General features: G+C 41.2%; 1 long non-coding RNA gene across 1 annotated transcript in view; it reads right to left on the bottom strand.

Moving 5' to 3' along the window:
• Positions 1–971: 971 nt before the first annotated feature.
• The window catches only part of LOC134174915 (uncharacterized), a 30,134-nt gene continuing 19,146 nt past the window's right edge, over positions 972–11,959 (bottom strand). The window contains exon 3 of the long non-coding RNA XR_009968831.1: positions 972–1,495. This is a non-coding gene — a long non-coding RNA (uncharacterized LOC134174915). The remainder of the gene's footprint in view (positions 1,496–11,959) is intronic.

The following is an 11,959-nucleotide window of genomic DNA, read 5'->3' as shown; positions in this document are numbered from 1 at the left end:
CTTTCCTGAGCCTGTGATTAGTAAGGTTTTCCTTGCACATCAAGTCTTTGATCCTTGCTCCTTTTCTCTGCACATTTTCCATTTTTAGTTACCTTTTTTTTTCCCCCTGAGACGGGGAGACTGGAATTACATGCAAATTGGAGCTTCAGGTGAACTGTAGATTTATACAGTAGCACAGCTGTGCTTCATGTTTTCCTCTCTGATACAGCAGCAGTTCCTGCTATTTTATTTGCTTTTCTGAGCATTTCTGAGCACTAAACTAACATTTTTATAGAACTGTATGCAATGACTCCAGCATCCCATTCCTGACTGGAAATACAGTTGAGCTTATTTTCCCCGTGTACATTACTTAGCACTTAACAGCATTGAATTTCAGCTGTCATTCTACCACTGAATCACTCTGGATCTCAATAGTCTTCTGTGATTCTCTGTAGTCAGCTTCAAATTCAACTATGCTCAGTTATTTGTTTCTTCCAGTAACTTCATTTTGTCATGAATCCCCTTTTCCAGCCCTTTTTGAATATGAATATGTTTGCTACTGTCCTTGTAAGTGGTTAACAGGAAAACTTTTCTTGTCTTACCAGGAAGTTATAAATTCTTTACAAGCTTTTGGATGTTACAATGAGAGGCTGGTTTTGAGTTTTAATTCGTGAGCACTGCATTGACTACATAATCCTTATTGATTCATTTCTTAATAACTCAGAAGACCCCAGAATGATCTGTGAGGCAGGACTTTCTTCTACAACATCTGATTTCATTCTTCTCAAGAATGATGTGTCCGTGTGTTCACCGATTCTGTCTGGTTTAGCTTCTAATAGTACGCCCTGGTGCAGCAGCAAGACCTGTTGATGGGGACTGTGGCATCAACTCCAGAGAGTGTTTTAAGGATGGAGTTGCATTTTCCAGTTTTCCTTCTTGTGTGGAGCCTGCTTTCTACTGAGGTCAGAGGTGGTTCATGCACACTTCTGCATGACTGCCTCTTAAGGAAGGTTCAACATGGGCTGGAAGCTCTCTGTTTCAGGCCTTGAGACCTCACATTTGTCACAATCTGCTTTCTCTTCATCCTTATCTTTTGGTTATGGGGAGAGCAGTGACTGCTTTTTTAATCCACTTGTGGTGGTTTGTTACTGCACCAGGCAAAGTTGTATTCACAGAGCGAATTGAGATTGTGTGCTTTCTGAGGATGAGGGTTTGCCTGCTCTACATTTTCTCTGACAATTTACAGACTGAACAAGTAATATTTGTTCTTGAGGCTTCCTCCTGATGGAAAGAGAAGCAGAGCTGTGAGCAGCAGGAGCTTTAAGAGTCCTTCAAATAGCAGACCCGCTTCACTCCCTTTTCTTCCTGAATCATTTGTCCAGCAGACTCAAGAACCGCACAAATGTGGATTATCCCCCAGCTGAAGAGGCTTTTACCTTTAGCTGGTATAAATCAGAACAACTCCAGAGAAGACTTTTCTTGAGCTAAGGACCGCTTTCACGCAGGCCACTTGTACCTGTGGATCAATAAAAATAAAAAGAAATTGTATATTTCTTTTTTAAATGACACAAATCCCACAGCTCTGACAAAAACCTTTGTATCATTCTGGCAATCCCAGACAGCCTTAAACTCATGCTGCCCAGCTGTCTTTAGGAGAGATGTCTGTGTTTTTGTTTGGTAGGTTCGTTTTAAGGTTGCTTGCCTCAGTAAATGCCCATGTGGATCAGGGTATGGTCCAAACCCAAACAAACATAAATGGTCAGTTCAAATGGGCATGATAATGGTCATGTTCTCACTAGATTAACAGAGGAACTAAATCTCTTGGCAAAGTGAAAGGTTGGAAACTGGCACCACTCTTAAAGAATTTGTAAGTCAATGGTAAGACAGGAAGTTTTCCTGTTAACTGCTTACAGGGACATTTGCAAACATGTTCATCATATTCAAAATGGGCTGGAAAAGGGGATACATAACAAAATGAAGTTAGTGGAAGGCACAAAATAACTGAGCATAGTCAAATTTGAAGCTGACTATAGAGAATCACAGAAGACTGCTGAGATCCAGAGTGATTCAGTGATAAAATGACAGATGCAATTCAATGCTGTTAAGTGCAAAGTAACGTATGTGGGGAAAAAAAAAAGCCTAACATTCCAGCCAGGAATGGGATGCTGGATTCATTGTGTATAGTCTATCATCTACTGATTTGGTCGATAATCTGAGGGCTGCTCTCTGCAGAGCTCTCCCATCCCATTTCACCAGCATAAATTTCACTTCCAGGATTAGAAAAGCTTCTATTTTCTTAATATACGTTCCTTAAATGAGAAGCCAACCTGTGCAAAATGCCTTTTCCTTATGGGTCAGGATCAGCCTTGCCAGTCCTTGCTATCCCATGCTGATTCTCTCCCAGCTACTTGAAAGTCTCATCACTCTCTAGTGGGGAGCCTTAAATATTTCCAGTGACACTTCCTTGGCCTCTGGTAATTTAATATTATTAACCTGGTATGTTATTAAAGTGACAGGAGATGTCTCCCTTTCACAGGTACACTTTCCTGAAATCTCATTTGAATTTTTATTACTTTATTTTGAGGGGCAGCTAGTGGAGCACAGAGCAGGCAGGGAGGGCACAGGAGGGAAGAACTGGGTATGAAGATACTCTGTGTAGATTATTGGTTCTGGCATAGTTCTTTCCACTATAGTTTACTTTAGAATTCAGAGTATTTCTTAGTTTGACTGCTCAAACTAAGAGTGTTTCTAATAAAAGTGTCTCTTTTCTGAGACTTCAGCCCATTTCAAAGGCATAACCTGGGGGGAAATGGGCTTTTGTGTGCTTTGCAAATGCCGCAAATTTTATACTGTGCCCAGATCTCAGTCTGAATCTTCTTAAGTTTTTTTTTACAGCTGTTGTAAGAGAAATCTAAAGCACATAGTGAAAATCTATAAATTTAGGACAATGCAGGAACAAACAGCCAGCATAGATTACTGACATTAAAGTAATGTGAATGCAGTCGCATTACTTCCCTCTTGCTGCACAGATCATCTACAGGGGTTTGCACAAATACAACGGAGACTGATTTGAACCACCCAAAACAAGCATGGCTCCAGAATGAGATCTCTGCTTACAGAAGGTCCATAAGTGTTCAAATATGTGTTGAAGGTTTTGTTCATGTTTTGTGGGAAGACTGACTCATCTGGGGAGAAAACTGTCATGATGTGTTCTTTTGGCTCTAGAAGTGTGGAAAAGCTGAGATTTATTCTAACCAGTCATTCAGGAAAGCTGCATTACTATATCTCTATCATCATGGAACTTAATTTTGACTTCTTCCTATCTTTCCATACTAGTCTGTCATGAATATTAGTTTTAAGGAAATTTGAACAAATATCAACTTCTTCATGTTTATGAAACAGCCCCTTTGCATTTTCCAATGGCTATTTGGTTCAGTACTTTCATCCAAGCCCATCTCAGTGCTTTGTTCATTAAAACAATCTCTCTTCGAAAGGCTATTTAAAGGTATTTCCTTTGTCTATGGCTTACCAGCTCCTTTCCATCTGCCTATCTCAATATTGGCACATTGGTATTTTAGACAGTTCGCTGAAAACTTTTCAAGCTGAGAAATGGTATCTTATACTGCCAGGGCTTCATTCTTAAACAAGACATTCATGACTTTTCCATCAGGCTTTAAAACTGGTTTTGCAACAAAACCCTCCCATTCAGGTTTATTTTTACCTTTCCCCTGTATACAATCTCCAAAATCACTTTAGAAAAATACTGTATCAAAAGCTGATATTAAACTCTCAAGTGCCTGGCAAATGATTTAAAGCAACAGCTCACACTGGGGTAAACCCCAGAGATTTCTTTTGTAAAGTTCCACCTACATAATCTCTTAGAGGTAGATTTTTAAAGCTTACTATTTACTTCAGTCTGGAGACATTTCTTTGCTTTTATGGCTTATCTATTTTCTGTCCTCCATTTCTTTTAGATAGGAATGTTGCTGTTTCCCTACTGTTTCATCCTTTTCTCTTGCTTAGCAGTTTCCTTTGCTGTCATCCCATGCACATGCAAAGCATGAGCAACCCACTTGCTCTGTAGCTGGTCACTGTAGAAAAGACTATGATGTACACCTGATAATGAAGAAAAACAGTTCTGGGAAAGGCAGGCAGTGCAGGTCTTGCTTTGCTGCAGGACAATACCTGTAGCCCAGGAGCAGTAGGCTGGTCTGATCCATGGCTGATGCAAAGTGATAAAGTGTCAGTGGATTTACTTGCTGAAACCTCCTTTAATTGAGTATTTTAACATCCTGTCTTTGATAAGGTGTCGAGCAGAAGTTGCCTTGTGTGACCAGTGTCATTCTCTCTGGTAAGAGACTCAGTATTGCTTCTCTCCCAGGCAGCCATGGGAGGATGCATCAGGGAGGGCTCAAGCAGCATTTCAGGCACTTGTCCTTCTCTGGACTGCAGCAAACACTCCCTTATAATTCATGCAATAACTGAGAGTAAAGAAAACAGCCTGAAGCAAACTGAACATCTGGACATTGTTACATGTCAGAAGAAGTACAGGTTCTGTAAGCCTCACAAACCCAAATTGCTATCACAGGCTTCTGCTCAAAACCAAATGCTGCTGCGGAGCTGGGGAGGAAGTAACATCAGTATGTGTGATGGAAGTGCGACATGTTATTTTCTAAGGCATTTATGTAAAAGGCATTGCTAATATCTGTATCTACATAGGAAAGATTTATCAGTTACCTCAGTTGAGTTGCAGCAGGCTAAAACAGAAGACCCCCTCTCACTTCCCATCTGAAATCAGCTTTTTATCTGCCCATGAAAAGCTATAATGGTCTCTCTGCCTCCTGCAGAAGTCTCTTCCTGACTTCTGTGCTAATGTCCATGTCATTGCAGTAAGTTGCCATTTATAATCTCTGACTCAATACTTCTTAGTCCTCATCACCACATAACGTGACTTTGGACCGTATTTCTTCAGGAAGAGGCAGTATCTTACGTTTATCCTTCTGGTTTTGTTTAAGGAGAGGTTACAGAGTGGGTTTTGGTTTGCTTTTGGGTTTTCCCAACTTGTCTAGTGACAAAACTGACATTAAAACAGAAGTCCACTTCTACCAGAGTAGCTAACTCCCTTTGGGTGTTTACGTCTTTAAAAATATCCTACATTTAAATGCATGCCTTATGTTGCATTGAAAAAGTTCACTCTTTAGCAGGAAATTCTCGTTTATTTTTAATGCTGAGTCCCTAAAAAGCCAGATTTTGGAAGGAACAGAAAACTCAGTGGAAGTGAAGTGGTATGTGTTCTTTTTGAATCAGTCTGATGCCAACATCAAGAAATCCTGTAGTCACTTTCAAGCGAAACCTTTCCTTTCACCCCACATACTCTCTGGGAAGCAGTTTCCTTGTTTTGCCTTGCTCAGACAAGGGCTCGCAGGCAGAGGTGTACCCCCTCTTCGTGCAGTGCCCCAGTGCTGTGTGATGTTTGTGACCCCCGACAGTCTCACCTCTTCTTCCCTGCTGTACAACCTTTTCCCAACACACCTCTGCTCTTTCACCATACCTCGTAAAGTCCTTTCTTTTGTTTCCCTTTGAAAGCTTTCTGCTCTCCAAAGAATAAGTATCTTTGCATGTTAATCCTTTACCTTGCATGCAAGGTGTAAGCAGTTTCTCACCCCTTCTCTCGCTCAGATACATGGAAAATATGTATTTAGTTCAACCATGAATGTGCATTGTCTCCTTCCACAGTGGTGCACTCTGTGTGGTCTTTCCACCTTGTTACAGCCTCTCCCATGCTTTACTCCCTGCCCTGACCACAGACAAGCTGTTCAAGCACATCACTACATATCCTGTACACACTCTCTGGCTGCTCACTCTGTACCTAGCAAGCATGTTCAAACACAGAGGAGGTTTATGTCTCCACCATCCCAGACATTCATCCCTCTCCAGATTTCCCCCACGTGTGATGGGGAGGTGTAATCTCCCTCAGCAAGTTAGAGCCATTGCCTGCTTGCACAGCTCCCAGCAATGCACCTGCATCTCCCCTTGCATACATACCACACTTCCCTGTCTCTCCTGCTTCTCTCCACCTACTATTTCAGATTCCTAGACATCCCTGCGGCCCATTACAGTAATGATGATGTCCAACCAATGCGCCAATCCCTTTTCAAACCCGTTGCTGTTATGTAAGGAAAGGTGCTAGGTGCATCAGCCATCCCCAAGCACATAATGGATGCTGCATTTGCCTACGCTTACTGTACTTCCAGTATCTACATCAGTGCTTTGTAAAGCCCTTTGGGATACTGTGAACATGAAAGAGGCTATAAAAAAACCAAACCTTATTCTATTCTAGAACAGTGCTTTTAAGTCCTTTTATCACAGAATGAGGCAAGGCTTGAATTGAGCCCAGAAATAGCAATTTAAAGTTTTCATGAAAGACTAGAACAGTGTATGTTTGGTATATTTTAACATAATCTGAGAACACTAAGTGCACTAAAAGCATACCACTTATTTGTGGGTGGGGAAGCAGAGAGGAGGGGGAGAAATCTAAGTGCTTGTTTTTCTTTGGGATTTCATTTATTACAGAATCTGACAGAGATCTATCAGGATGACAAAGGAGAGGGGCAGAAAAAAAAACAGCCTCATAAAGGTCTCTATTTGTTAGAGGAAAGTAACAGCCTGTTTCTGTTGTTTGAGTGTGGAGGGTTATTTAGGGTGTGATCTGATACTAGTTCTGCAGCTGAAGAACATAAGGAGAAAGCTTCAAGTTTTAATACCACATACCAAAGCTAAAAGGTTATGTGTTAAACACAGTCATTGGCAGGGTGGCTGCAAGGAAGTGGCTGGCTGCTGATGGCATGGGTTTAATCCAGGGCCTTTGGATCTAAGGGCAGGCAGTAGAAGATGGCATGGGAGCAAATAGAGGTTTCAGATGATCTAGGATTCAGGCAATCATCTCCAACAGTGCATTGGATCCATGAAAAAAGAAGCAAAGGGGATTTGTAGTGTCTGGATTATGTGCCCCAGACCCTTTCATATCTCCCCTCCTCCAATGTCGCACCTGCATATGGACACCAGAAGAGCATCGTGTACTCAAGCTTCACTGCTCTATCAAACTTTGTTGTACTGACAAAGTGCAACAGTGATTTTTATATTGATTTTAGCAACAATTCATTTTAGCAATTATATAAAATTCTAGCAACAGTGATTGTATATTAATTTGGGCTTCTTTGCTAGAAGTCTTGCATAGTACTGACTTAGAGATATGTTTATCTACTGCAACTCCCAAAGGCAAAATTGGTTATGATAAAGCCCCATTAATTAGTGCTTGCTGAACTCACCAAGTTAGTCAGCTTTTAATCTGTTTAGTGTATTTTGTATTAGTGTAGCTCTAACTTTTAAAATCAAAACATTTTACAATATTGAGTCAAAGGCTTTGCTAAAGCCAAGTCCATCAATGTGATTATCAGTCCAACTTGGAATCTCCCCAAATAATTAGATCAGGTTTATTTGATAAAAGCTATTTTCCATAAAATCATGTTGACAGTCATTAATTCTATTCTTACCCCTTAATTCTTTATTAATTGGATCCACTATTAGCTCTTCCATTATTTTCACTGTATTTCTGTCAGGATAAATTATCCTTCCAGAGTAACTCGTAATCCCATATAGTGTTTTATTTAATGTGACATTGATATCAGAGCATCCTGCTACCTGTCTCTTACTATTTATTACTTTTATTAGCATTTATGTGGTATCTTCCAAATTGTTTCTTAATGTAGGTTTTTAATATCCAGACTGATCTGTAATAGTTGGTGGACTTAAATGAGCTCCTCACCTTCCTGACCATGAGTAGTCTTCAGTCCAAAGGCTGGTGTCACAGCAAAATCAACTTCTTGTTTGTTATGTGCCTTGTAGCAGATTTACCCTTGCTTTGTTCGTATCTTCATGCCCTGTAAGCATGGTCTTTTCATCCTTCCCTTCCTTTTTCATTCCATTCTTCCTTAAAATATTTTCTTCTTCAGTTACCACACATTTTTGTTAGAACTTCTTTGTATCAATGCTACTTATCAGCCCCTGGCTGGGACTGGGGATCCCTGTAGCCATCCCTAGCCCTGTTTTTGAATTGGTGGGGTAGCTCACATATCTACACGACTGTGCATTTAGTACTTCTGGTTTCTCTCTCTGCAAGAGGTCCTGCTCTTGCAGTCAGATGTGATACTCATACACAGAGCTGCTCTAAGGCAATGTGCTTTTTGCTTGGATTTTGAGCCCTCTTACCTTCCAGATCTGTGTGCTGATGGACACGGCTGTTCCTGTGCCTGGCTTCCCCCACACTGTGCACATTAACTGCCTGGATTTATTTCTAAACCAGGACATAAAAACCTCTGAAACCTGTTCAGATCCCCTCCCTTCTTCCTAAATCACCAGCTTTTTCCTGTTACAGACATTAGTTTTGTCTTAGAGATAGAAGTGAAGGGGTAATAGTTCTTCCCCACTACAGTATACAACCTATTGTTAAAATTCTGTGATTCCAGTAGTGAGGACTAGATCATCTTCATACTTCAAAATACAAATCAACCTGAAGCTTACTCCAAGCATCCTCTAAAGGCTTTCCTCAGAGCCGTCTCTTTATGCTGCAGTCTATAAACTGTTATTGAATAGAATTGCCCTTTTCCCCATCATTATTAACAGTTTGTCATCTCTGCTTTATCATCACCAGCCATAGCATGTTGTAAGAGGCTGACGCTTTAGGTTTTCCTTTATCCCTAAAATACTTTAAAAACTCTCTTCATTTTCTTTGGCTCTGCCAAAGATGGATTTTTCCCGCCACTGTTTTTGTCTGTACTAAAATACATTGTGTTTAAAAGGGTTAATGGATGTTAATTTCAGATCTGGATTCCTCCTTTCATATAGCAGCCATCACCATCATCATAAAAATATGGGGAAATGGCACTTAGGTATTTATATTTCCCTTGTCACTGCAGGTCTCCGTATAGTATTAGTCAATACTATTATCTTGGTTAATCTTGAATGTCACAAGCACTGGAGTTTCTACTACTTCTCCACAGAGATATGTCTGGAATCTAACAGATACTCCTTTTTGGTTTTATTTTCCTAATGATAAACTCATATTTTTTACTCCAGTGAAGTTTCACCACATCTACACTGTTGTAATTGAGGGCAAGATTTGGCCCTTTGTCATCAATGGAATTATAGCAGAGATGAATCTGTTCACTTAGATCGTAAAATCTTTCCTTGTAAATCAATCCCTCCAGTTCCTAAATCATCGCTGAAGATGTTCTTTGAGTTCCCTCCAAGTTGTCAATACATTGTTGATGCTGAGATACTCAGAACTGACTGTATGTTTGTCTCATTGCGGCCAGAGGGAGGAAAAAAATGACCTCCCTTGACAAGAATTTATCTATATCCTCTATATCCTAAATAACCCTGTTCTCCTGTTATTTGCTGCCATATTAACCTGATGTGCTAATGTGTGATTTATTCTTATCCTTGCTGAATAATTCACTTCCTGAATAGCTGCAATCCAGGTGCTTTGGATTTGTTCATTTTGTTGTGCAACTGTGATGTTTTCTGCCTGTTTTTATTGCAGGGTGACCAGCTGCTTCCTATTTTTGTACTTGGGCATTTTGCTGATTTTTCACCTTAGACAAACAACCTTCCCTTTTTGGTTTAACCTCTAAAATGCAGTTAACAATGTGGCCAGGCTGCACTTCCCAGTTCTGGTTACAAGCCTTATAATGTTTGTATTTATAAAGGATGTTTTTGCCTTCCAATGAAAAGTGTTTGGCCTCTAGTTACTTCCCAGCACTCTCAGAGATGAATCCAAAGTATATTTAAGTATATAATAACACTTCCATTGATCTGGTCTTTCAGTGTCTCTGTCACCATGTGCCTCTTCCCTCATGAGACACAGGGCTACATCCTCTCAGCATAAATCAGCACGCTTCTCTTAACACTGGAACTGGCTAGCACAATGACTCATTAACTGCAAAACTAGTTTGAAAGGGGAGATCAATGCATTTTTTTTTGCCTTATTTACCCATCCCTACCCCACCTCCCCCTTGTTTTAACTTTCCCATGATTTTTTCCATGTCTTCCCTCCTACTGGAGAGCCTTGCTTGGATTGCTTCCAGTACCTGAAGGGGCCTACAAGGGTGCTGGAGAGGGACTCTTCATCAGGGACTGTAGTGATGGGACAAGGGGTGGTGGGTTCAAACTGAAATAGGGGAAGTTCGGGTTAGATATAAGGAAAAAGTTCTTTACTGTGAGAGTGGTGAGGTGCTGGCACAAGTTGCCCAAAAAAGGTGGTAAATGCTCCATCCCTGGCAGTGTTCACGGCCAGGTTGGATGGATTCTTGGATGACATGGTTTAGTGTGAGGTGCCCCTGCTCATGGCAGGGGTTGGAACTGAATAATCTTAGAGTCCTTTCCAACCCAAACCATTCTATGATTCTATGAGTCCACCCTCAGCCTGTCTCTCCTTGGTTGACTAAATCAGACAATTTTATTTCTGCTGCTTGTGGTCTTTCTTAAGCTGACTGCCAGCAAGCACTGATGTGAGCATGGGGAATGGGCTGAGAAGAGGGGAAGCATCTCCAAAGAGGAGTGGTGAAACAGAGGAAAATTCTGGGACTTCTCTTTGAAAGAGCTGTGATGAAGGTTAAGCTCGAGCCAGCTGGCCCCTCTGGCTGGCACTGCTGATAGACAGAACCTTTATCAAGTGTCAGCAAAGACATATGACATTTATCACCGTGGAAAGCCGGGTGCTGCTGCACTGACAGAGCATATTCAATACACGCCACCTCCACTGTATTGAGATCCCTTAATGGCATGATTTTCTTGCTGAGATCGGGACAGCTCTTCCTTCTGCTTCATCTCCACTTCTCCCTTCAGTTTCTTTTTGCAACTTTTTCTAGCTTGCCTCCAGAAGTTTGTTTTTATTCCACCCCCCCATTCCCTATAATTCATTCTATTTTCCTTTTCTATCTTTTTTTTTTTCAGCTCCTTTCCAACATGTCACCCCTTTTCTCTGCCTTTACTCCCACTGTGTCTCTTCCCACGTAACCCAGGAGAGCACCACCAACCCCTGTATCCTCAGGCATGCATGGTGTAACTGCCAAAGAATAATTTCCAGACCTGAGTTATAAAAAATTTCAGGTCGTTTCAGGTCACAAGGCAGGCAAACAGCTGCTGCTCATGAAATCCAGGCTAAAAGGCTGGAATTCCTTCATCAAAGGAGCTAAGCCCTTTAAAACAGGTATATTAGGACTGTGAGCCCAGCTTATGGACACATTGCTTGCTGTACAGAGTGCTGCTCAATGGGCAGAAAGGAGATGTGAGACCCTGCAATTAAGTGATTATGTAAATCTAAACAGGGATTTTGTTTTAAAGCATTTTCCAGTATGAAGAAGATGCGATTGCAAGAGACATGTGAGCTGCTCTCGGAGCCAAGAAACAGGGCTGGCTTGCCTCTGCAGAATACACGCTTGGGAATAACCGAGCCAGTCACTGGATGTCACCATTGAGCTGCAGAAATGTGGCTTAAAGTTCATTATTCATCTGCTTTTAAAAGCACCGGGTTTTAAGGAAAGGATCTGTCACTGGAAACCCTTCGGTGAGTCAGCACCTTGCTAGGGACTGGACCTTGCTGTTTGCTGGGGCTCGGCATGGATGCCATGCCTGTATGTGGATGAAGTCAATGTGCTCATCCTCAAAGGGAATGTAGTGACCAGGGACCATTCTGAAGCCAGGGAACTGAATTTGATGGTGTTTAAATGAATGTACTGAAACCAGTACTGCCCTAACACACATTCAGTAACCACCAGCACCAAAAGGATGTGGTGACCTACTACTTGACTTAGTGTCATGAGAATGAACACCCCAAAGAGAAGGAAAACAGACTAATTTTCACTTAACTGGAAATGTTCTGTTGTTTCTAGTCTCTTAGGCTCTTATGTAGGAAATTATC

This window comes from Pezoporus occidentalis, unplaced genomic scaffold, assembly GCF_034315485.1.
Source record: "Pezoporus occidentalis ecotype Australia unplaced genomic scaffold, CSIRO_AGI_Poc_V1 ctg64, whole genome shotgun sequence".
NCBI classification, from domain to species: domain Eukaryota; kingdom Metazoa; phylum Chordata; class Aves; order Psittaciformes; family Psittacidae; genus Pezoporus; species Pezoporus occidentalis.
The sequence above is the reverse complement of the archived record's forward strand: the minus strand, read 5'-3'. Positions and strand labels throughout refer to the sequence as shown.